The following is a 24,004-nucleotide window of genomic DNA, read 5'->3' on the forward strand; positions in this document are numbered from 1 at the left end:
AGATTAGCATGGTTCTTAGCCTTTTTGGACAAGCTTGTGTTTGAGGTGGGCAATGGTTAATGCAACGACTCACAGCCTCTGTCAGTGCTGAGAACAGGTGACCCCAGTCTTCAATGGAACATCTATCTGCATCTTGAACCCCAACCCAAAGCTTACAGAACGTCACAGAAGAGAAAGGGGGGCGGGTGGAGAATGTAAGAATGGTGAAGGGTAAAAATGCCGTGAAAATGTCTTTTGGACAAGTCAGGTCTGCTGCACCTAGAAATCCACAGCAACAGCAGCTGTCTGGAAAGACAGGGCCTATCAGCATTGCACTATGGGATAAGGCCCATCCCTACATCAACTCCAGGCAGGGGCACCATTCTCAGGGGTGTAGTCACTGGGGATCCACTCATGTTCATGGTCCAATTCCACCTTCACCCACATAGCAGCCTTAATTAAATGCAGTGGTCCACAAAGAACAGAGGAGAACAGAACGGAACGGAACGGAACGGAACGGAACGGAACGGAACGGAACAGAACTGATGCAAAGAGCCATGAGACCTGCAGGAACAAAGAAGGTATTCCACGAGAGAGAGAGGGGGGGAGGGGAAGGGGAGGGGGAGGGGAGGGGGAGGGGGAGAGGGAGAGAGGAGAGAGGAGAGGGAGAGGAGAGGGAGAGGAGAGGGAGAGGGAGAGGGAGAGGAGAGGGAGAGGAGAGGGAGAGGAGAGGGAGAGGAGAGGGAGAGGAGAGGGAGAGGAGAGGGAGAGGAGAGGGAGAGGAGAGGGAGAGGGAGAGGGAGAGGGAGAGGGAGAGGAGAGGGAGAGGAGAGGGAGAGGAGAGGGAGAGGAGAGAGAGAGGGAGAGAGAGAGGAAGAGAGAGAGAGAGAGAGAGAGAGAGAGAGAGAGAGAGAGAGAGAGAGAGAGAGAGAGAGAGAGAGAGAGAGAGAATGAATACCAACAGAGAGAATACTGTTGCTTGTGTTGAGATTCCAACACTGCCTGGTTTCCAGTTTTTAATCTTGCGGCAGAAGAGTTATTTTTAACTGCTAAAAACTTACAAACGAACCCACTTGATCTCAGTGAGTACATTCCTTTCTGCCAGATGTGGGACCGAGATGTCCTGTGAAATCTGGTGCCCGTGTAAACCTGTACACATGAACCAGTAACTCGGTCAGGTAGACGCAGCTTGGCAGCTCAGTATCTCCACATTCCAGATCCTCTCGCATATTGTTTTCTGACGTTAAAGGAAAAAGGTTCACTTGGATTTTTAACTTGCAACTGACCAAATTTCTTTATTCGTTAGGACATTCAATTCAAATGTGAGACCCTTCTGTTGCAAATGTATATATATATAACATGTGGGGTGTGTGTGTGTGTGTGTGTGTGTGTGTGTGTGTGTGTGTGTGTTTCTAGTTTAAATTTAGCCAATCTCTCCTACTTATTTCATTGTCTTATTTGTTTAATAATTTTGAGACCCGACATCACTGAAAGCCCAGCATAAGGAACGAATGAAGTCCTAATGTTTTGTTTTACATAGGCAAGGCCATGTCAAGGACCCCAGTGTCTCAGACTTGTGGGATTGGCACAAATTTCCATGGTAAGACTCAGCAGGATGGCAAAACCTTCCTCAGGACTGAGTATGAGTGTTGACAGCACTCAGGAAACACCCACCATCACTTTTCTCATTCCAGACATTTAGAGCCTGCAGACTGCTCCCCTGTAGAGACTGTTAAGAAATTAGCTGAACCTTAGACAGAAAATTCTTGTTCAGCTGCACATGATAACCTGATTCATTTTTTTAAAAATCTGCTAACAATAACCCAGCCTCCTTGTTCATCTCTGTACAATAAACACCCTGAGCTTCCAAGACTCTGTGTCTTCTCTGCCGGAAAGGCCAGATCACCTGATCCCAGCGTTTCCGTGCCTAGGCGTCTGCCATTTCTCCACTCCCATATCACCCATAGGTTGGCCTAAACTTATTATGCAACTGAGACTGTCTTCAAACTCCTAATCCTTCTACCTCAGACTCCTGAGTACTGGGATCATAGCTATAGTCCTCTACATTTGGTTTCTTTCTTACTTAAAATAATTTTTGTCTTTATGATTCTTCATTTCTCTTGAACTATATGTAAGCATGTAATGCATCTGAAGTAATTTCAGAAGGAAATCACTTAAATTTTCAGGATGAAATTAGCTTTCTAATAACTAAAAATAAATATAAATTTATTGGTTGTTGGTTGTTCACAGATATTAGATTTTTAGGTAAGCCTCATACATTGTACATAAAACAAACCCATGGTGTAGAGCATAAGGTAGGAAGTTATTCAGATGCAAAGAAATCAATATTTAGTGGATGGTAACGTAAATAAAATGCAGGTATCTGCCATAGCATCTCTTTAAAGTCCTGCCATTGATTTGGAAGGTCATGGAGACATAGCGTAAGCAATTGAGATTTTCTTTGCTTTTCCTCCTGAACTTAAGACAACTGCAGTCAGCAAGAACATTATACTTGGTATTTTACAAAGGAAAAGAGTGGATGGGGTGCCTGTGAGATCTTATGCTTTTACCAGGAAGCAGATTTTCTTCTGAAATCTCCCTCCAGATTCTCTTAATGTCTGCTGGCTAGAGCCGTGTCATGTAACTTTTCTAGACAAAAGAAATAAATGCATAGGAAAAGTGGCTAGGCAGTGAGTGTGAAAAGGGGCACGCTTTTAGACATTTCAAATACATAACGAATGCTATGCATATAGTTATGGACCCTTATAAGTAAGTATAGTTGGGTCATAAACTGAGTATAGTATTAATACACTCATGTTTAGGTAAATAAAGGCTTAGGTCAGTGGTTCTCAACCTTCCTAACGTTATAACCCTCTAATACAGTTCTTCATGTTGTGGTGATCCCAAACATAAAATTATTTTCATTGCTATTTCATAAGGTAATTTTGCTAGTGTCATGAATCATCATGTAAATACCGGATGTGCAGATAGTCCTAGGTGACCCCCTTGAAAAGGTCATTAGACCCACACAAAGGCTGTGACCCACAGGTTGAGAACCTCTAATTTGGGTGCTACATGTATACATAGATGTGTGTGTGTGTGTGTGTGTGTGTGTGTGTGTGTGTGTGTGTGTGTGTGTCTGTGTGTTTACTATTCTAATCCCACAAAGTGAATAAGGACTAGGGCTTGGGCTTAATTCAAGGTGATCTTGTCCAATTATGATCTGTGTAGGAAAAATCTTTTCAAAGGTTCAAAGGCTCATGTGTTGAAGGTTTGGTCTTCAACTGGTGGCAAGTGTGAAGTGATTGGGTCATGAGAATGTTGACTTACTTCATCCATGCACTAACCCTTTGAAGCAAGTCTGAAGTGATTGGGTCATGAGAATGTTGACTTACTTCATCCATGCACTAACCCTTTGATGCCATCAAAGCAGACTGAGCAGTTGGGAAGAAGAGACTCCTTGGAGAGAGTATGTTACTAACGTGTGTGCTGTCACAGGGTGTATCTAGTACTCAATGCTTTCTTTTTCTCCTTGGCTTTCCTGGTGGCTGTGAAGTAAGCAGCATGTATCTGCCCTTCCTCTGGAGCACAGTATCTTTGCCTTGTCACAGGCCTAAAAGCAATGGATGCTGCTACTCGTAGAGACCTATGGGATGTGCACCAAAATAATGTTTTCTTTTTTGAAAATTGATTTTCTTATATGTATGATATCACAGAAATAAAAAAGCTTGGTTTTTATTTTATATGAAAGTAAAACCTGGTTTTACTTACAGTTTATGTGTTATATTATGTAGTAAAAGTGACACACATCTTTAGTCATAGACTTCAAAGGCAATGGGCAGGAGGATCTCTATGAGTTCAAGGCCAGCTTGGTCTACAGAGAGAGTTCTAGGACAGTCAAGACTACACAGAGAAACACTGTCTTGACAACAAAACAAAACAAACAGTATATTCATTTAAAAATACATAAGTACATGGATGCTAATCTAATAGTTAGTGCTAATTAGTTTGAAATTCCTACCCAGGACACGATCTACTTTTCCATGGTGCCTACTAAGTAAAACTAAACATACCACCATTTAAAAAATATATCCTGAAAGCCAGGAGTGGTTGCATGTGCCTTTAATCCCAGCACTCAGAAGGTAGGTGAGTGTGTATTTCTGGGAGCTCAAGGACGATTTTGTCTATATCGAGTTCCAGGGCAGCTATAAATTAAAAATGAGTCCCCATTTCAAACTTTCACATGCATGCACATAAACATGCATGCACGCAGGCATACAAACACACGTGCGCATGCGTGCATACACACACACACACACACACACACACACACACACACACACTGAAGTTTAATATCTCTCTTGTACCTAGTATGCACAAAACCCTGGGTTTAAATCCTATTGCTGCATAAAACTTGGTGTTTTGACATGCCTGTCATTCCCACAAGAGGCAGGAGAATCAGAAATTCAAGGTCATATTCAATGTAGAGAGTTTAAAGTCACATCAGGCTAAGTGAGATTCTCTCTCTCTCTCCCTTTTTCTCTTTCTGTGTGTGTGTGTGTGTGTGTGTGTGTGTGTGTGTGTGTGTGTTTATTCATTCGTTCTCTTTAGAGAAGATACTGTAACACAATATTCCTACAATATAATATTTACTATGTCTAGAACACTGACAAAATTAGTAAACATGTGTAAAACTAGTAATATTTAATCTTTTAGCCAGAAAAGAAAGTAGTTTGAATGAATCAACTCCAGCATAGTACAGACTTATAAATATGCTCAAATTTATTAATCATTTTGTCATGAATATGCATATCAAGACTGTTGTACACCTTCAATGTATCCAATAATAGTAGAAACATAATTAAGAAAATGAATCATGAACAACCATGCAACCCAATCTACAAATAAGAACCAGTTAGAAATTCTCAAACTGAGAAGTCGATAGCTGAGATTGTGAAGTTTAATAAAAGGCTTCTCTGTTGGAAGGAGAAGAAGAAATATTTAGTCAGCATCAAGATAGATAAATAAAATTGTTGATCTGAGGAGCACAGAATGAGTTAGAAAATTACGAACAGAGCATTAAGAACCCATGAAAACAATACGAAATATTGTAATATTTATTACTAGCCTTCCAGAAGTTAAGGGGGGGAGAGACTAAATTATAGATAAATAATATTTGAATGAATAATTCTTTAAAGATCTCTACAGTTAGGTTTAGTGGGGGCATTTCAACACAGAGGAGGCAGAGGCAGAGGCAGAGGAGGCAGAGGCAGAGGCAGAGGCAGAGGCAGAGGCAGAGGCAGAGGCAGAGGCAGAGGCAGAGGCAGAGGCAGAGGCAGAGGCAGAGGCAGAGGCAGAGGCAGAGGCAGAGGCAGAGGCAGAGGCAGACAGAGGCAGAGGCAGAGGCAGAGGCAGAGGCAGAGGCAGAGGCAGAGGCAGAGGCAGAGGCAGAGGCAGACAGAGGCAGAGGCAGAGGCAGAGGCAGAGGCAGAGGCAGAGGCAGAGGCAGAGGCAGAGGCAGAGGCAGAGGCAGAGGCAGAGGCAGAGGCAGAGGCAGAGGCAGAGGCAGAGGCAGAGGCAGAGGCAGAGGCAGAGGCAGAGGCAGAGGCAGAGGCAGAGGCAGAGGCAGAGGCAGAGGCAGAGGCAGAGGCAGACAGAGGCAGGAAGCTCCTCATTCCTTGGAGGCTAGCCTGGCCTATATAGCAACTTTCTAGTTGGCCAGGATCAAATGCTATCAGATTCCATCTTCAGAAAGTCTTCAATTTGAAGAACACATAATTTTTATAGTTTCAAAGTGTTCAGCAGCAATTATAAAAATGAAAGTATTACACAGTTAAACTGATGAGAGCAGACAGTATTCCAAGCAACTAGAGAAAAGTTAAGCATCACATATAGAAACTGGATCTAAATAATTGATATTCACATGTTTCCAAACAATGAAACTTAGACAATAAAGAAGGATGTTTAACACCCTATGAGAAATGGTTAAATCGACGGTTGAATATAAAATTATAAAATTATATCTCCAATGAAAATATTCACAGAACAAAGCAAAACAGAAAAAAATCTCAAGGTAATAATTCATAATTAAGCATAGTAGATCTGATTACAAAATACTAAGAAAATTTCTTGAGTTTGAAGTGGACAACCCTACATGAAAGCTCGTATTTATAAGGAAAACAAAAAAATATAGCACAAACGATTTATTGATGTTAGGCATAAACTATGTTATCTACTAATCTCAAAATGATGTATGTCTTAACAACAGCACATCAAGAAGCAAGGAGCTGAGCTGACAACCAAAGGAAAGGATACAAGTCACTGCCCATGGAAGGGTTTTGACATTTGCTGGAGATGAATTTGAACTCATCTGTTGGTAAAAACAGAATCCAGTGTAGGACTGTGTGTATGTGTGTGTTTGTGTGTTTGTGTGTGTGTGTGTGTGTGTGTGTGTGTGTGTGTGTGTGCAGAATTTATTAGAATCAGAAAAACAAGGATGGGTACAAGAAAAGTAACGTTATGTCCTTAGAAACAGGGAGATAAAGGAATGAGGTTGTGCAGAACAGTATTAGGTTATGCTTCCAGAAAAATCTGCAAGACAGATTGGAGTGGGGATCATTAAGCCATATTTGCCTTTTGTAGAGTCCGCTGTCTTGTCAGGAAGGGCCTGCCTTGGTATTAAAGTGAGCTCGGGGATTGGGCGGAAGCAGTCTGTGGGTGGCTTGGCCAGTGTGAAGGTGCTGGATCAGACGAACTGCCATAGGTTGTTAAGTTGATTATGCTCCAGCCCAGGAGCAGAAGTGAGGCATGCACACCTTCTTCTCAATTGTAATGAAGCTACTGGATGGCCAAGAGGTTAAATACAGAGAATATCTGACAGCATGCCCAGTCAGCCGATCTTAGCATTTTTACATTTCTGTGTTATGAAATACTTGACATGAACTTAAATATGATATCTAACAATGAAATGTGGTTCAGGACCAGCTTCAGCTATCAAATAAGATCCTGTCTCAGAAAATCAAACATAAACACATTCAAAAAAATATAAGAAAATAGGTCATGTCAAAATTTGGAACTTAGGGGGATGTTGGCCTGGAAACCAGGAAGGGGAATAACAATCGAAACGTAAATAAGAAATACTCAAGTTAATAAAGATGAAAAAAAATTTGGGACTTGGAGGGAGCTAAAGCAGTCCTTGGAGAGAGCTTACTGTTTTGCATGGAATCTTAGGAAAATCACAATGTATTGGTAAATCATCAATAGACTGAGAGTCAAAGTATAGAAAACAATAAGTTGATCTAGGAAGTAAATGGAACCAAATTAATATCTCTCATAGCTATTCTTTATCTGATGAAAAAGTATTTAAGCCAAAATTAATTACAAGAAATGAAGAATATTAATTATTTTAATAAAGGTAGCATGTAGTAGAAGGGATACAACAACTGAAGATAATATGCATTATACCCTGACATTTCCAATATCATAAGATAAGCAATGATAGAGAGAAAACTTTAAATAGAACCTGGTATAATAATAATAGCCAATGATTTTAATAGTCAATTTTTATCTCTAGATAGGGCAACGAAACTAAAAGTGAACAATAGCAAAAAACTCCCACAGAATTAAATCACTTACCAATCAACTGGATATAACAGCTATATAAAGAACATTCTATCCAATAGAAACAGAATAATTTTTTTCATGTGATCAAATAGTTTCTTCTTCAAAAGAGGCCACATTCTAGGCAACGTACTAAGCCTTAACAAGTAGAAGAGAATCAAAATATTTTTATTGTGTGGAATCAGTATATACTGCAACAAAATTTAAAACCAACATCAGGAAAATGTCCAGAAATTATACAAGTCCATGGAGAGCAAACAACGCACTCTTGAGTAACTAGTAAGTTGTTGTTGAAATTAAGGAGAAATTTTAAAGTTCCTAGAGCTGAATGAAAATTAAGAATGGGTTGCTAGAACATTAGGATACAATTGAATTAGTTCTCTTCAAGATTCCAGATAAGCAACAGTGATGAACTACATAGTCTTCAGCAAATGAGAACAAACTAAACAAAACAGCAATATATGGTAAGGAAGAATAAATATCAGACAAAAAACAATGCAATGTAGACTAATAGAACAACACAGAGATTCAATCCAGGGTTTGGTATTTTTGAAAACAAAGCAAAACAAGATTAACAATTTTGTAGCTAAAGTAACCAAAAGAAAGAAGAAAAGATCCAAATGTAAATTAGAGTAGAAAAGAAGAAATAGCTAGTGATTCTAGTTAAATAGGAGGAATTATTAGAGAGTACTTACAAAACTTATTAACAGAATAAAACTGAAACATTTAGAAAAAATGGACAAATTCTTAGACATTTAAATCCATAAAATGAATAAGATTTACCAATTAAAATCAACTTAATAAGTTCTACACAAATAAAAAACAATTAGAAAATTATCAACCTGATTGAAGCAATAGTAAAGCTTCTTAACGAAGAAATTTCCAGGGAATAGATTCATCGTTAGGTAATGCTATCCACCAGCAGTAACATAAAACAGGGAAAGAATGCTTCTAAACTCACTTTATAAGGCCAACTATGGTGGATTCAAGATGCTTGTCTCAGGGAGTGGCACTATTAGGAGGTATGGCTTTGTCGGAGTAGGTGTGGCCTTGATGGAAGAAGTGTGTCACTGTGGGGGTGGTTTTTGAGACCCTCCACCTAGCTTCCTGGAAGTCAATCTTCTTCTGTGGTCTTTGTAACAAGATGTGGAACTCACAGTTTGTTCTCCACAACCATGCTTGCCTGGATGCTGAATGCTTCCTGCCATGATGATAATGAACCGAACTTCAGAACCAGTAAACCAGCCCCAATTAAATGTTGTCCTTTATAAAAGTTACCTTGGTCATGGTGTCTCTTCACAGCAGTGAAACCCTAGCTAAGTCACCAATGTTACCTTGATTCTAAAATTAGATGAGGATTCCAAGAGGAGGGCTCCCCCTTCGCAAAGGGAAAGAGGAGAATAGAATTTGGGGAGGCTATATATAAGGGGGTACTGGGAGGAGGAGGGCTGATATTTGACATTCAATAAATAAATAAAATAAATAAATAAATAAATAAATGTAATAAAAAGATGAAAAAAAGGAAAGAAAGAAAACTAAAGGCCAAATTACCCAAAGAACAGAGACACAACAAAAGTTCTCCCTAAAACTTTTACAAGCTAAATTCATAGACCTATTAAAATGGTTATATACCATAAAAAGTTGGTTTTATCCCAGGAGTGAATGAAATTTGATTCAAAATACGAGAATCAACACATGTAATTCAAAAAGTAAGTTGATTGAAAAAAAAGAAATTATATAAGTATCTCAAGGCTAACAGAAAGGGCCATCAATATAGCTCACTGCTCCCTTATAACATAAGTCCCAAAAGAACTATGAATAAAAGGAATATATCCCAACATGATAAAGACTATTATGACAGATTTGTAGCCCTGATTGTCCTAAATGGGGGGTGGGGGGAACTGAGAGCATTTGTCTCAGTCAGTGGTCTGTTGTTGTGAGGAGACACCATGACCACTGCAATTCTTATAAATAAAAGCATTTAATTGGGGCTTGCTTACAGTTTAGGAGTTTAGTCCTCATTATCACAGTTGGGAACATGGCAACATGCAGGCTGACATAGTACTTGAGAAGAAGCTGGGAGTTCTACATCTGGATCTGTAGACAGCAGGAAGAGAGACACACTGGAAGTGGCTTGGTCTTTTGAATTCCCCAAAGTCTACCCCCAGTGTCATACTTCCTCCAATAAATCCATAACAACCTTCACCAACAAGTCCATAGCTCCTAATCCCTCTGAAGTGGTGCCACTCCTTGATGGCCCAGCATTCAAATAAATGGGGCTATTCTTATTCAAACTACCACAGCATTCCTTCTGAAAACTGGAATGAAGAAGGGTGCCTGCTCTCTACACTTGTTCAATGCAGTACTCACCTTCTTAGAGCAGTAAGGAAGGGACACAGGTAGGAGTAGAAGTTAATCTGTGTCTATCCAGGATATGTTCCTATGCTTAACAGATCTCAGATACTAATGAGAAGGCCCTCAGGCCTGATAAACATTCAGCCAAGCATCAGGATACAAAAATCACTGTACGAAGATCAGCAATATGTTTTATATACTAATAACAAAATTGGAAAAAAAATCAAAAGCAAGTGTGGAGGTTGAATATGCTGGGCTCAGGGAGTGGCAGGATTAAAAGGTGTGGCCTTGTTGGAACAGGTGTGGCTTTGTTGGAGGAAGTGTGTTACTGTGTGGGTGGGCTTTGAGACCCTCCTCATAGCTGCCTAGAAGTCAGTCTTCTCTTCTTTCCCTTCAGATCAAGATGTAGAACTCGCAGCTTCTCCAGTGACATGCCTGCCTGGACGCTGCCCTGCTTCCTGCCTTGATGATAATGGACTGAACACCTGAGCCTGTAAGCTAGTGCCAACTAAATGTTGTCCCTTATAAGAGTTGCCTTGGGGTGGGTGGGTGGCCCCATCCCTCAACCAGGGGCAGTGACTATCCACTGGAAATGGTCTCTAAATGTTCTCTCTTCCCTTTATTAGGTAATTTGGTGAATGTCCTCTCTGTTGGGTCCTGGAAACCTCTTGGGTCATTGGCTTCTGGGACTTTGCAGTGGCTACTGCCAGCTCCCCCTCCCCCACTGCTACTCTCCTCCTTTCAAATTCCTGACCCATCTCCTCCCATATCTGCACTGTTCCTCCTTCCCTCTCTCTCCTCTTTTCCTCTACTCCCCGAGCATACTTTCTTCCCTCTTCTGAGTAGGACTGTAGCATCCACATTTTCTGTATCCATCTCTCTGTTCAGGGGCATCTGGGTTCTTTCCAGCTTCTGGCTATTATAAATAAGGCTGCTATGAACACAGTGGAACAAGTGTCCTTGTTATATGTTGGAGCAACCTTTGAGTTAATCCAGAATTCCTCCTGTCAAAAGGAAATGCAGGGATAAAGAGTGGAACAGAAACCGAAGGAAAGGCCATTCAGAGACTGTCCGACCTAGGGATCCAGATCTGCAGACACTAAACTCAGTCACTATTGTTGATGCCAGGAAGTGCTTACTGACAGGAGGCTGATATAGCTGTCCCCTGAGAGGTTCTGCCAGATCCTGACCAATACAGATGAGGATGAATGCAGGGAAACATCAGACTGAGAGCGGGGTCCTAGTGGAGAAGTTAGGGTAAGGACTGAAGGAGCTGAAGGGGTTTGCAACCCTAAAGGAAGAACAACAGTATCAACAAACCAGACCCCCACCCTCCATAACCCATCCCCAGAGCTCCCAGAGACTAAACCACCAACCAAAGAGTTCAAAATGGAGGGACCCATGGCTCCAGCAGCATATGTAGCAGAGGATGGCCTTGTTGGACATCAATGGAGGGAGAGGCCTTTGGTACTGTGGAGACTGGATGCCCCGGTGTAGGGGAATGCTAGGGCACTGAGGCAGGAGTGGGTGAGTGGGAAGGAGAGCACAATGGACCCCGAATAACCTTACTGGAAGGAGAAATGTTTGAATCGTAATAATACCAGATTTCAAATTATACTGCAAAGCTGTAATAACAGACCATCACGGCACTCATACAAAACAGCATGCAGACCCATGGGATAGAACAGAGCCCAGAAGTAAACTTACACAGCTACATAGACTCAGTTTTAAAAACAAGAGTATCAAGTTTATACAGAGGAAAAAAAATAATCTTTTGTCAAAGGTACTGAGAAAATTCTCTTTACACCTGTAGGGGAAATGAAATAGCGCTGTAGTCTCACCTGCACACAAGGCAACTGAAATGGGTCCCTGGCATTAGTGTAAGCCTGGAATTTTGATGTTTCTAGGGGCAGATAGGCAAAACCACTCAAGATACAGGCAAGGAATGTCTAGAAAGGACTCTGCCACCACAGGAAACAACCCCTAAATATGATTACTTAAAGTTAAAAAGCTTCCTCACACCAAAGAAGATATTATCAGAACCCACAGATAGGAAAAACACGTTTTTTGCACCTCCATTGCAAATAGAGGATTAGCATCCAGACTGTATAAAGAACTACAGAAATAAAGAACCAAATAAAGCATTGCAGGGAAAGAGTGTCTTTCGGACACTCCAGGTCCATGCCACACACATACTCACAGAGCCCATGGCTGCATGTGTATGACTCGCGCAAGATCAAGCCAGCCAAGATTCTACCATGGACTGGGGAGGGGTGCCATGAGTTTCCATTCTGAGAAAAGGAACAATCCACATTTGATGGCTTTTGAGGAAAAGAAAGCCAGTTTACTTCAGGGAAGTAGCCACTGAGAGGGCATACACGCTCTAGTGAAAACCCCACATCTGCGCACATTGGAAGAACTAAGCTGGGCTGAGAAATTAACATGAAATCTGGAGAGAAAGTCGCGTGGGAAGAATCCGAGAAACAGGAATGGGGAGTGCTTTGGTAAGAACACAGGGAATGCATGTATAAAATTCTAAAAATAAAAGACGTTAGAGAAATTAAAAAACAAAACGAATCAATAGGTGAGCCAAGGAACGGAACAAAGAGACTAAAAGTGGCCAACCAATATTTGACGAAATGTTCGACATCCTCAGCCAGCAAATAAATGGAAATTAAAATTGCTTTGAGGTTCCTTTACAGCCTATTCAGAATGGCTGTCCTAAAGAGAACTAATGACATCAAACACTGTGGAGAAAGAGAGATTCCTTCACTGCTGGTGGCCACTCTTGTTAGTTCTACACATGGCTGCCCTGAGACTCTGACCTAGTGAAAAGAGGCGAGAAAAAGAAATAAATTTATAAAAATTGAACATTAAGTAAAACCTTATTAACCTTATTTATAGAGAAATATCCTAAGAAACAAAACCAATTACTAATATTCATAAGGAAATAGAATAACTTTGTATAGTAAGGTTCTATTATATGCAACAATTTACATTTATCTATAATCAACAATTGGAAATTAAAATAACACAATTCTGAAGTACTTAGGGAGACTACATCATTAAACAATGTGTGTTAAGTATATATGTGAAATTAATACATAAAAAACCAAAACATTTTTAAGAGAAGCTAAGACCAAAATAAGTTAGGCTGATCTATTAAAAAATTAATACAGCTAAAATTGCAGTTTTCTTTTAATTTAATTATAGATTACATAAAATCCAAGTAATAGTCCAAGTTTAGCTTTTTAAGACAAAACAAACTAACAAGGGGTTCTTGGTGTTTTATTCTGTGGTTCACCGCTATGAGCAGGGTAGGTTAGAACTCTGCGGCTGAGTGAACTATAACCTTAACCCACATTCCAAAATCGTTGTGCAAGTTTAAAAAACGCTGAAAAGAATCAGAATAATTTGGAGGGGAAAGAGACAGATTTGATCTGATCACGATAGCTACTGAGAAATTACAGTGAATGAGATTATGGCATTGGTGTAAGAGTAAATAAAAAACAAAATAACAGGATAGAAAGCTTAGAAATTAACTAAATGTTAATATTTAGTTGATTTAAAAAAGAAAAACTAAGGTACCAGGGGAATTTAATGGTACAGAAAAGGTCTGTTCAACATAGTGCTGGGACTACTAAATAAATGCACAGAAAGTAGTAAACATTGATTACTCCTACGTTGCACAATACATAAATGCTAATTAGTCTGAAAAGAAGGTCAACAGGAGACTTCATATTTCCCGAAGAAAATAGAGGATTTAGCATAATTTACTCTTCCTGTGCCTTTCCCATTTCTGGGTTTCTTTGGTAATCCCTCCCTGTTTATAATGGATTTGTTGATTTTCCACCCCTCCCTCATTACCATCTCTCATTTCTCCCTCTCCAGCAGAAACCCTCATTCCCAACAAGTTCCCAAAGAGAACACCTCAATCTTGGAATGATTGAAATTCGGCTTTAAAAAGAGATAGACAATTAAAGACTGAGATACTAAAAATATATTTGATCATTAAAAATGTTAAATGAAAATGGTTTTAACAACTTCTAGTCACCAAAGGATCCTGTTGACAATAATCTATAAGCTGGCCACAAAGACGGGCAGACACTTACAAAACTTACTTCTTTTTATTAAAGTGCTTGTAGAAGGAACATATTAGAGGCTCCCACAAAGTATGAAAATAAAAGAGATGAGCAATTCAATTTAAAACCCAGGTGAAACCTGAACAGACACATGGCTAGTAAACACAGGAAAACATGTTCATCAGCACCCAGGGAAGGAGACAGGTATTCACCCATCCACGCAGTTAAAGATGATAAGATTGACATTTCTTGAAGAAAAAAAAATATGTGAAATTTGTATCTCTTTAAAGAGGAATGTTTTGATTTTGTAAAAATAGTAATTTCTACAAAACAGATGATGTATTTGTTCTTTACAGTAATCATATTTAGGAAGTTAGGGTGACTTTTACAGATGTTATGCTAAATAAAAGAATCCAGGTATAGACAGTAATATACTATGCAATTCTGTTTATGTGACATTCTAGAAGAGATGGAACTAATTAAACTTGTGTGAAAAAAGTTTGGCTGTGATTGCTTCTGGGATAGATGCAGGGTGGCTTGGGAAGCAGACAAGAGAGAGATTTCTCAGGGGGAATAAGCATGTCAGGGGTGTGAGTTTCTATGATGCTGAAATTTCTAAAACTACTTTCTGGATAGTTTAAGTTTGATGAAATAAATATATACACTCAAAGTAATAAGAAACAGTTACTTACTATCAAAAGAATTAAAACATTTAGAGAGAAATGCCTCAAAAAGTCCTGTGCTATTCAAGTATAATGTGAGGCATTAAAAAACACTTGTAGGCAGCAGCTCTCTGCTCCCAGACCCGGTGAGAGAGAGACCCAACCGCCTGGTCAGGTGGGCACTCCTGAGGCTGCAGAGCGGAAGAGACCACCAACACTGCTCACCCCTGCCCACATCCCTGGCCCAAGAGGAAACTGTATAAGGCCTCTGGGCTCCCGTGGGTGAGGGCCCAGGAGCGGCAGGACCCCTGCCACAGACACCGCCGGACCCTGAAGGAAACAGACCGGATAAACAGTTCTCTGCACCCAAATCCCGTGGGAGGGAGAGCTAAACCTTCAGAGAGGCAGACAGGCCTGGGAAACCAGAAGAGACTGCTCCCTGCACACACATCTCGGACGCCAGAGGAAAAAGCCAAAGACCATCTGGAACCCTGGTGCACTGAAGCTCCCGGAAGGGGCGGCACAGGTCTTCCTGGTTGCTGCCGCTGCAGAAAGCCCCTGGGCAGCACCCCACGAGCGAACTTGAGCCTCGGGACCACAGGTAAGACCAAATTTTCTGCTGCAAGAAAGCTGCCTGGTGAGCTTGGGACACACGGAAGCAGAATTTCTCTAGAACCGGGCACGTTCTGTGTTTACCGGAAGTCCCACACCCGCGGATCCCGGCCCGCAGCAGCTCTCTGCTCCCAGACCCGGTGAGAGAGAGACCCAACCGACTGGTCAGGTGGGCACTCCTGAGGCTGCAGAGCGGAAGAGACCACCAACACTGCTCACCCCTGCCCACATCCCTGGCCCAAGAGGAAACTGTATAAGGCCTCTGGGCTCCCGTGGGGGAGGGCCCAGGAGCGGCAGGACCCCTGCCACAGACACCGCCGGACCCTGAAGGAAACAGACCAGATAAACAGTTCTCTGCACCCAAATCCCGTGGGAGGGAGAGCTAAACCTTCAGAGAGGCAGACAGGCCTGGGAAACCAGAAGAGACTGCTCCCTGCACACACATCTCGGACGCCAGAGGAAAAAGCCAAAGACCATCTGGAACCCTGGTGCACTGAAGCTCCCGGAAGGGGCGGCACAGGTCTTCCTGGTTGCTGCCGCTGCAGAGAGCCCCTGGACAGCACCCCACGAGCAAACCTGAGCCTCGGGACCACAGGTAAGACCAAATTTTCTGCTGCAAGAAAGCTGCCTGGTGAACTCAAAACACAGGCCCACAGGAACAGCTGAAGACCTGTAGAGAGGAAAAACTACACGCCCGAAAGCAGAACACACTGTCCCCATAACTGACTGAAAGAGAGGAAAACAGGTCTACAGCACTCCTGACACACAGGCTTATAGGACAGTCTAGCCACTGTCAGAAATAGCAGAACAAAGTAACACTAGAGATAATCTGATGGCAAGAGGCAAGCGCAGGAACCCAAGCAACAGAAACCAAGACTACATGCCATCATCGGAGCCCAATTCTCCCACCAAAACAAACATGGAATATCCAAACACACCAGAAAAGCAAGATCTAGTTTCAAAATCATATTTGATCATGATGCTGGAGGACTTCAGGAAAGACCTGAACACACTTAGGGAAGCACAGGAAAACATTAATAAACAAGTAAAAGCCTACAGAGAGGAATCGCAAAAATCCCTGAAAGAATTCCAGGAAAACACAATCAAACAGTTGAAGGAATTAAAAATGGAAATAGAAGCAATCAAGAAAGAACACATGGAAACAACCCTGGATATAGAAAACCAAAAGAAGAGACAAGGAGCTGTAGATACAAGCTTCACCAACAGAATACAAGAGATGGAAGAGAGAATCTCAGGAGCAGAAGATTCCATAGAAATCATTGACTCAACTGTCAAAGATAATGTAAAGCGGAAAAAGCTACTGGTCCAAAACATACAGGAAATCCAGGACTCAATGAGAAGATCAAACCTAAGGATAATAGGTATAGAAGAGAGTGAAGACTCCCAGCTCAAAGGACCAGTAAATATCTTCAACAAAACCATAGAAGAAAACTTCCCTAACCTAAAAAAAGAGATACCCATAGACATACAGGAAGCCTACAGAACTCCAAATAGATTGGACCAGAAAAGAAACACCTCCTGTCACATAATTGTCAAAACACCAAACGCACAAAATAAAGAAAGAATATTAAAAGCAGTAAGGGAGAAAGGTCAAGTAACATATAAAGGGAGACCTATCAGAATCACACCAGACTTCTCGCCAGAAACTATGAAGGCCAGAAGATCCTGGACTGATGTTATACAGACCCTAAGAGAACACAAATGCCAGCCCAGATTACTGTATCCAGCAAAACTCTCAATTAACATTGATGGAGAAACCAAGATATTCCATGACAAAACCAAATTTACACAATATCTTTCTACAAATCCAGCACTACAAAGGATAATAAATGGTAAAGCCCAACATAAGGAGGCAAGCTATACCCTAGAAGAAGCAAGAAACTAATCGTCTTGGCAACAAAACAAAGAGAATGAAAGCACACAAACATAACCTCACATCAAATATGAATATAACGGGAAGCAATAATCACTATTCCTTAATATCTCTCAATATCAATGGCCTCAACTCCCCAATAAAAAGACATAGATTAACAAACTGGATACGCAACGAGGACCCTGCATTCTGCTGCCTACAGGAAACACACCTCAGAGACAAAGACAGACACTACCTCAGAGTGAAAGGCTGGAAAACAACTTTCCAAGCAAATGGTCAGAAGAAGCAAGCTGGAGTAGCCATTCTAATATCAAATAAAATCAATTTCCAGCTAAAAGTCATCAAAAAAGATAAGGAAGGACACTTCATATTCATCAAAGGAAAAATCAACCAAGATGAACTCTCAATCCTAAATATCTATGCCCCAAATACAAGGGCACCTACATATGTAAAAGAAACCTTACTAAAGCTCAAAACACACATTGCACCTCACACAATAATAGTGGGAGATTTCAACACCCCACTCTCATCAATGGACAGATCATGGAAACAGAAATTAAACAGTGATGTAGACAGACTAAGAGAAGTCATGAGCCAAATGGACTTAACGGATATTTATAGAACATTCTATCCTAAAGCAAAAGGATATACCTTCTTCTCAGCTCCTCATGGTACTTTCTCCAAAATTGACCATATAATTGGTCAAAAAACGGGCCTCAACAGGTACAGAAAGATAGAAATAATCCCATGCGTGCTATCGGACCACCACGGCCTAAAACTGGTCTTCAATAACAATAAGGGAAGAATGCCCACATATACGTGGAAATTGAACAATGCTCTACTCAATGATAACCTGGTCAAGGAAGAAATAAAGAAAGAAATTAAAAACTTTTTAGAATTTAATGAAAATGAAGATACAACATACTCAAACTTATGGGACACAATGAAAGCTGTGCTAAGAGGAAAACTCATAGCGCTGAGTGCCTGCAGAAAGAAACAGGAAAGAGCATATGTCAGCAGCTTGACAGCACACCTAAAAGCTCTAGAACAAAAAGAAGCAAATACACCCAGGAGGAGTAGAAGGCAGGAAATAATCAAACTCAGAGCTGAAATCAACCAAGTAGAAACAAAAAGGACCATAGAAAGAATCAACAGAACCAAAAGTTGGTTCTTTGAGAAAATCAACAAGATAGATAAACCCTTAGCCAGACTAACGAGAGGACACAGAGAGTGCGTCCAAATTAACAAAATCAGAAATGAAAAGGGAGACATAACTACAGATTCGGAGGAAATTCAAAAAATCATCAGATCTTACTATAAAAACCTATATTCAACAAAATTTGAAAATCTTCAGGAAATGGACAATTTCCTAGACAGATACCAGGTATCGAAGTTAAATCAGGAACAGATAAACCAGTTAAACAACCCCATAACTCCTAAGGAAATAGAAGCAGTCATTAAAGGTCTCCCAACCAAAAAGAGCCCAGGTCCAGACGGGTTTAGTGCACAATTCTATCAAACCTTCATAGAAGATCTCATACCAATATTATCCAAACTATTCCACAAAATTGAAACAGATGGAGCCCTACCGAATTCCTTCTATGAAGCCACAATTACTCTTATACCTAAACCACACAAAGACACAACAAAGAAAGAGAACTTCAGACCAATTTCCCTTATGAATATCGACGCAAAAATACTCAATAAAATTCTGGCAAACCGAATTCAAGAGCACATCAAAACAATCATCCACCATGATCAAGTAGGCTTCATCCCAGGCATGCAGGGATGGTTTAATATACGGAAAACCATCAACGTGATCCATTATATAAACAAACTGAAAGTACAGAACCACATGATCATTTCATTAGATGCTGAGAAAGCATTTGACAAAATTCAACACCCCTTCATGATAAAAGTCCTGGAAAGAATAGGAATTCAAGGCCCATACCTAAACATAGTAAAAGCCATATACAGCAAACCAGTTGCTAACATTAAACTAAATGGAGAGAAACTTGAAGCAATCCCACTAAAATCAGGGACTAGACAAGGCTGCCCACTCTCTCCCTACTTATTCAATATAGTTCTTGAAGTTCTAGCCAGAGCAATCAGACAACAAAAGGAGATCAAAGGGATACAGATCGGAAAAGAAGAGGTCAAAATATCACTATTTGCAGATGACATGATAGTATATTTAAGTGATCCCAAAAGTTCCACCAGAGAACTACTAAAGCTGATAAACAACTTCAGCAAAGTGGCTGGGTATAAAATTAACTCAAATAAATCAGTTGCCTTCCTCTATACAAAAGAGAAACAAGCAGAGAAAGAAATTAGGGAAACGACACCCTTCATAATAGACCCAAATAATATAAAGTACCTCGGTGTGACTTTAACCAAGCAAGTAAAAGATCTGTACAATAAGAACTTCAAGACACTGAGGAAAGAAATTGAAGAAGACCTCAGAAGATGGAAAGATCTCCCATGCTCATGGATTGGCAGGATTAATATGGTAAAAATGGCCATTTTACTAAAAGCAATCTACAGATTCAATGCAATCCCCATCAAAATACCAATCCAATTCTTCAAAGAGTTAGACAGAACAATTTGCAAATTCATCTGGAATAACAAAAAACCCAGGATAGCTAAAGCTATCCTCAACAATAAAAGGACTTCAGGGGGAATCACTATCCCTGAACTCAAGCAGTATTACAGAGCAATAGTGATAAAAACTGCATGGTATTGGTACAGAGACAGACAGATAGACCAATGGAATAGAATTGAAGACCCAGAAATGAACCCACACACCTATGGTCACTTGATTTTTGACAAAGGAGCCAAAACCATCCAATGGAAAAAAGATAGTATTTTCAGCAAATGGTGCTGGTTCAACTGGAGGGCAACATGTAGAAGAATGCAGATCGATCCATCCTTATCACCCTGTACAAAGCTTAAGTCCAAGTGGATCAAGGACCTCCACATCAAACCAGACACACTCACACTAATAGAAGAAAAACTAGGGAAGCATCTGGAACACATGGGCACTGGAAAAAATTTCCTGAACAAAACACCAATGGCTTATGCTCTAAGATCAAGAATCGACAAATGGGATCTCATAAAACTGCAAAGCTTCTGTAAGGCAAAGGACACTGTGGTTAGGACAAAACGGCAACCAACAGATTGGGAAAAGATCTTTACCAATCCTACAACAGATAGAGGCCTTATTTCCAAAATATACAAAGAACTCAAGAAGTTAGACCGCAGGGAAACAAATAACCCTATTAAAAAATGGGGTTCAGAGCTAAACAAAGAATTCACAGCTGAGGAATGCCGAATGGCTGAGAAACACCTAAAGAAATGTTCAACATCTTTAGTCATAAGGGAAATGCAAATCAAAACAACCCTGAGATTTCACCTCACACCAGTGCGATTGGCTAAGATCAAAAACTCAGGTGACAGCAGATGCTGGCGAGGATGCGGAGAAAGAGGAACACTCCTCCATTGTTGGTGGGATTGCAGACTGGTAAAACCATTCTGGAAATCAGTCTGGAGGTTCCTCAGAAAATTGGACATTGAACTGCCTGAGGATCCAGCCATACCTCTCTTGGGCATATACCCAAAAGATGCCTCAACATATAAAAGAGACACGTGCTCCACTATGTTCATCGCAGCCTTATTTATAATAGCCAGAAAATGGAAAGAACCCAGATGCCCTTCAACAGAGGAATGGATACAGAAAATGTGGTACATCTACACAATGGAATATTACTCAGCTATCAAAAACAACGAGTTTATGAAATTCGTAGGCAAATGGTTGGAACTGGAAAATATCATCCTGAGTGAGCTAACCCAATCACAGAAAGACATACATGGTATGCACTCATTGATAAGTGGCTATTAGCCCAAATGCTTGAATTACCCTAGATCCCTAGAACAAAGGAAACTCAAGACGGATGATCAAAATGTGAATGCTTCACTCCTTCTTTAAATGAGGAAAAAGAATACCCTTGGCAGGGAAGGGAGAGGCAAAGATTAAAACAGAGACTGAAGGAACACCCATTCAGAGCCTGCCCCACATGTGGCCCATACATATACAGCCACCCAATTAGACAAGATGGATGAAGCAAAGAAGTGCAGACCGACAGGAGCCGGATGTAGATCGCTCCTGAGAGACAGAGCCAGAATACAGCAAATATAGAGGCGAATGCCAGCAGCAAACCACTGAACTGAGAATAGGTCCCCTATTGAAGGAATCAGAGAAAGAACTGGAAGAGCTTGAAGGTGCTCGAGACCCCAAAAGTACAACAATGCCAAGCAACCAGAGCTTCCAGGGACTAAGCCACTACCTAAAGACTATACATGGACTGACCCTGGACTCTGACCCCATAGGTAGCAATGAATATCCTAGTAAGAGCACCAGTGGAAGGGGAAGCCCTGGGTCCTGCTAAGACTGAACCCACAGTGAACTAGTCTATGGGGGGAGGGCGGCAATGGGGGGAGGGTTGGGAGGGGAACACCCATAAGGAAGGGGAGGGGGGAGGGGGATGTTTGCCCGGAAACCGGGAAAGGGAATAACACTCGAAATGTATATAAGAAATAATCAAGTTAATAAAAAAAAAAAAAACACTTGTAAATACATAGATACGTATATGTACACACTTGATATGCATACTTGTAAATACACAGATACGTATATATACACACTTGATATGCACACTTGCAAATACACAGATATGTATATATACGCTTGATATGCACACTTGTAAATACACAGATATGTATATATATGCTTGATATGCACACTTATAAATACAAGATATGTATGTATATATATACATACATACATATATATATGCTTGATATGCACACTTTATCTCCAGGCTTGGAAGTTCTAGGCGCAAAGGCACAATGGAAATGACCAACAGCTCCCAGATCTTCATTGTAAATATTGTTTTCCACAGAAAGAGGACAATAGACCTTGAAGATACGGCTATCTATAGTCAGGGTGAGAACAAGGTAAGGCTCTAACCCTCAATAAGGAAGGACATGCTCAAAAAATGAAGAAGACCCAGGAGAAGCACAGGGGCAGTTTCAGCTCTGAAGCACCCGGTCCTTGCAGGGTGTCACCCTCACCCTTGCAACAACACCAGGTGCCACAATGCTCAACCACACGAGAATTAGTGAGACGTTTTGAACCCATCAAGGAACTGAGAGCAACCTTCTTGGAATCCATTTTCTAAAAAATAAAGACATTTTCAGATCTGAGAGCTAATGAGCAAAAGGAACTGAGAACATGAGACGAAATATCACCCTGAAAACTGGGGAGACCGATGGTCTTGAATGATACAGCAACTTGTGACCTGTTTACTGGGAGCAGAAACTGCTGGAACCCTGGACAGAATGGACCACCCAAAAGATGCTTGTGAACTGCACTGTATGACAATGAGGAGGGCCCAGGGACAAAGACCTCCTTGGGCTTCTCCTAGAGAACACTGGCAGCTTCTTGTGTGGAAACTTTGCATACACACTAAAACGGTACAATTTATTCCATACGATGTTTGGCCTCTGAGCTAAGGTGTCAAAAGCAGCGTTGGTGGGCGATGCCTGAATGATGTCATACGAAGTCAAGGCACACATTTTATGTGATCAGAACCAAGGATTTTAAACATCTCAATGACGTATTCTTAAAACGTTGTGTTGGTGTGGATCTGCAGTTTAAAAAGTTTGGAGACCACCCGAGCTCCTGACACTGGTCCACTCCCTGACAGCTGGGAGTCAGCATCGGGGTAACTCTTAGGTAACCTGAGACTGGAGTGTTGGGCTAATCCAAGCTTCAAATTAGCATCGTCTTATGGAGGCTCCTCATTTTATCGATGTAGCGAGGGCATCCCAGGACAACTTGACGTAGAATCAACCAAGCTCACGGATTTTTATAGTTGCAGAAAAGATAGCAAATCTATTCTCCTACCAAATCTATAATATAATTGCACATTCAAATGTAAAATATGCTAGTTTTTAAAATGTTATATCTAACAGTATATGAAACCCAATTTGAAAAAGTTCCAATCTATAAGTCTCCGTTTTAACAAACTTCATCCCCAAAACCTAAAACCTTTTGTTAGAAGGTGGGGAGACACAACGTGCACAGCACAATATAGAAATATTTAATGTTGCATTACATTCAAAGATACAGTTATTTTATGCTAATTGCAGTTTTGAGGTGGGGAGGTCTGTTTTGGGACATCAACAAATTGTGTTATTTGCAACATCACTAGATGCTTTCGGAGTTCGATCGCTGTGGCATCTTTAGGGAAGGCTTGTAATTCAGCAAGCTCTGTTTCAGCTGGCACCACATTTGCATCCTCTAGTTCTTTGCTAGTGCATTCTGCAAATGTTAAAGTTAAGATCATGTCATTAATCGTAAGGGTGTCAAAGGGTCCCAGCACCGAATTGTCTGTGCTTCGTCAGCTGCAGTCCACATTAAAAGTAATGCTGTGGTTTTCCTTAGACTTCTAAACTTATATTTCTTGTTTTCTACAAAACAATTCCTCAGTTGAATTTCTGTCTTCCCAAGGATCACCTCTAGTTTGATCTTACGTATTGTTCTTTTAGCACCCATTTCAAAAATTGCTGCTTTATTTTTTTTTAATTAATTCTTGACATCTAATGCCAGATTGGGGCCCCTTTTTTCCTAAGACATTGAGAACTATCATTAGGTTGTGTACTTGGGATCTTTCTGGACTTTTTAACGTGAACATGCATAGCCATACACTTGCCTTTTAGAACCTCTGTATTTGTATAAC

General features: G+C 40.8%; 1 long non-coding RNA gene across 2 annotated transcripts; it reads left to right on the plus strand.

Moving 5' to 3' along the window:
* The first annotated feature begins 786 nt into the window (after positions 1–786).
* LOC134485972 (uncharacterized) lies at positions 787–22,602 on the plus strand. Of its 2 annotated transcripts, none has more exons than XR_015672577.1 (4): positions 787–1,061; positions 6,248–6,355; positions 10,352–10,447; positions 22,163–22,602. It is a non-coding gene; the product is annotated as an uncharacterized LOC134485972 (long non-coding RNA). The 2 variants fall into 2 exon arrangements; XR_015672576.1 differs by having other exon boundaries at positions 864–1,579.
* Positions 22,603–24,004: the final 1,402 nt, after the last annotated feature.

The sequence above is a fragment of the Rattus norvegicus genome, chromosome 2, assembly GCF_021556685.1.
Source record: "Rattus norvegicus strain SHRSP/BbbUtx chromosome 2, alternate assembly SHRSP_T2T, whole genome shotgun sequence".
NCBI classification, from domain to species: domain Eukaryota; kingdom Metazoa; phylum Chordata; class Mammalia; order Rodentia; family Muridae; genus Rattus; species Rattus norvegicus.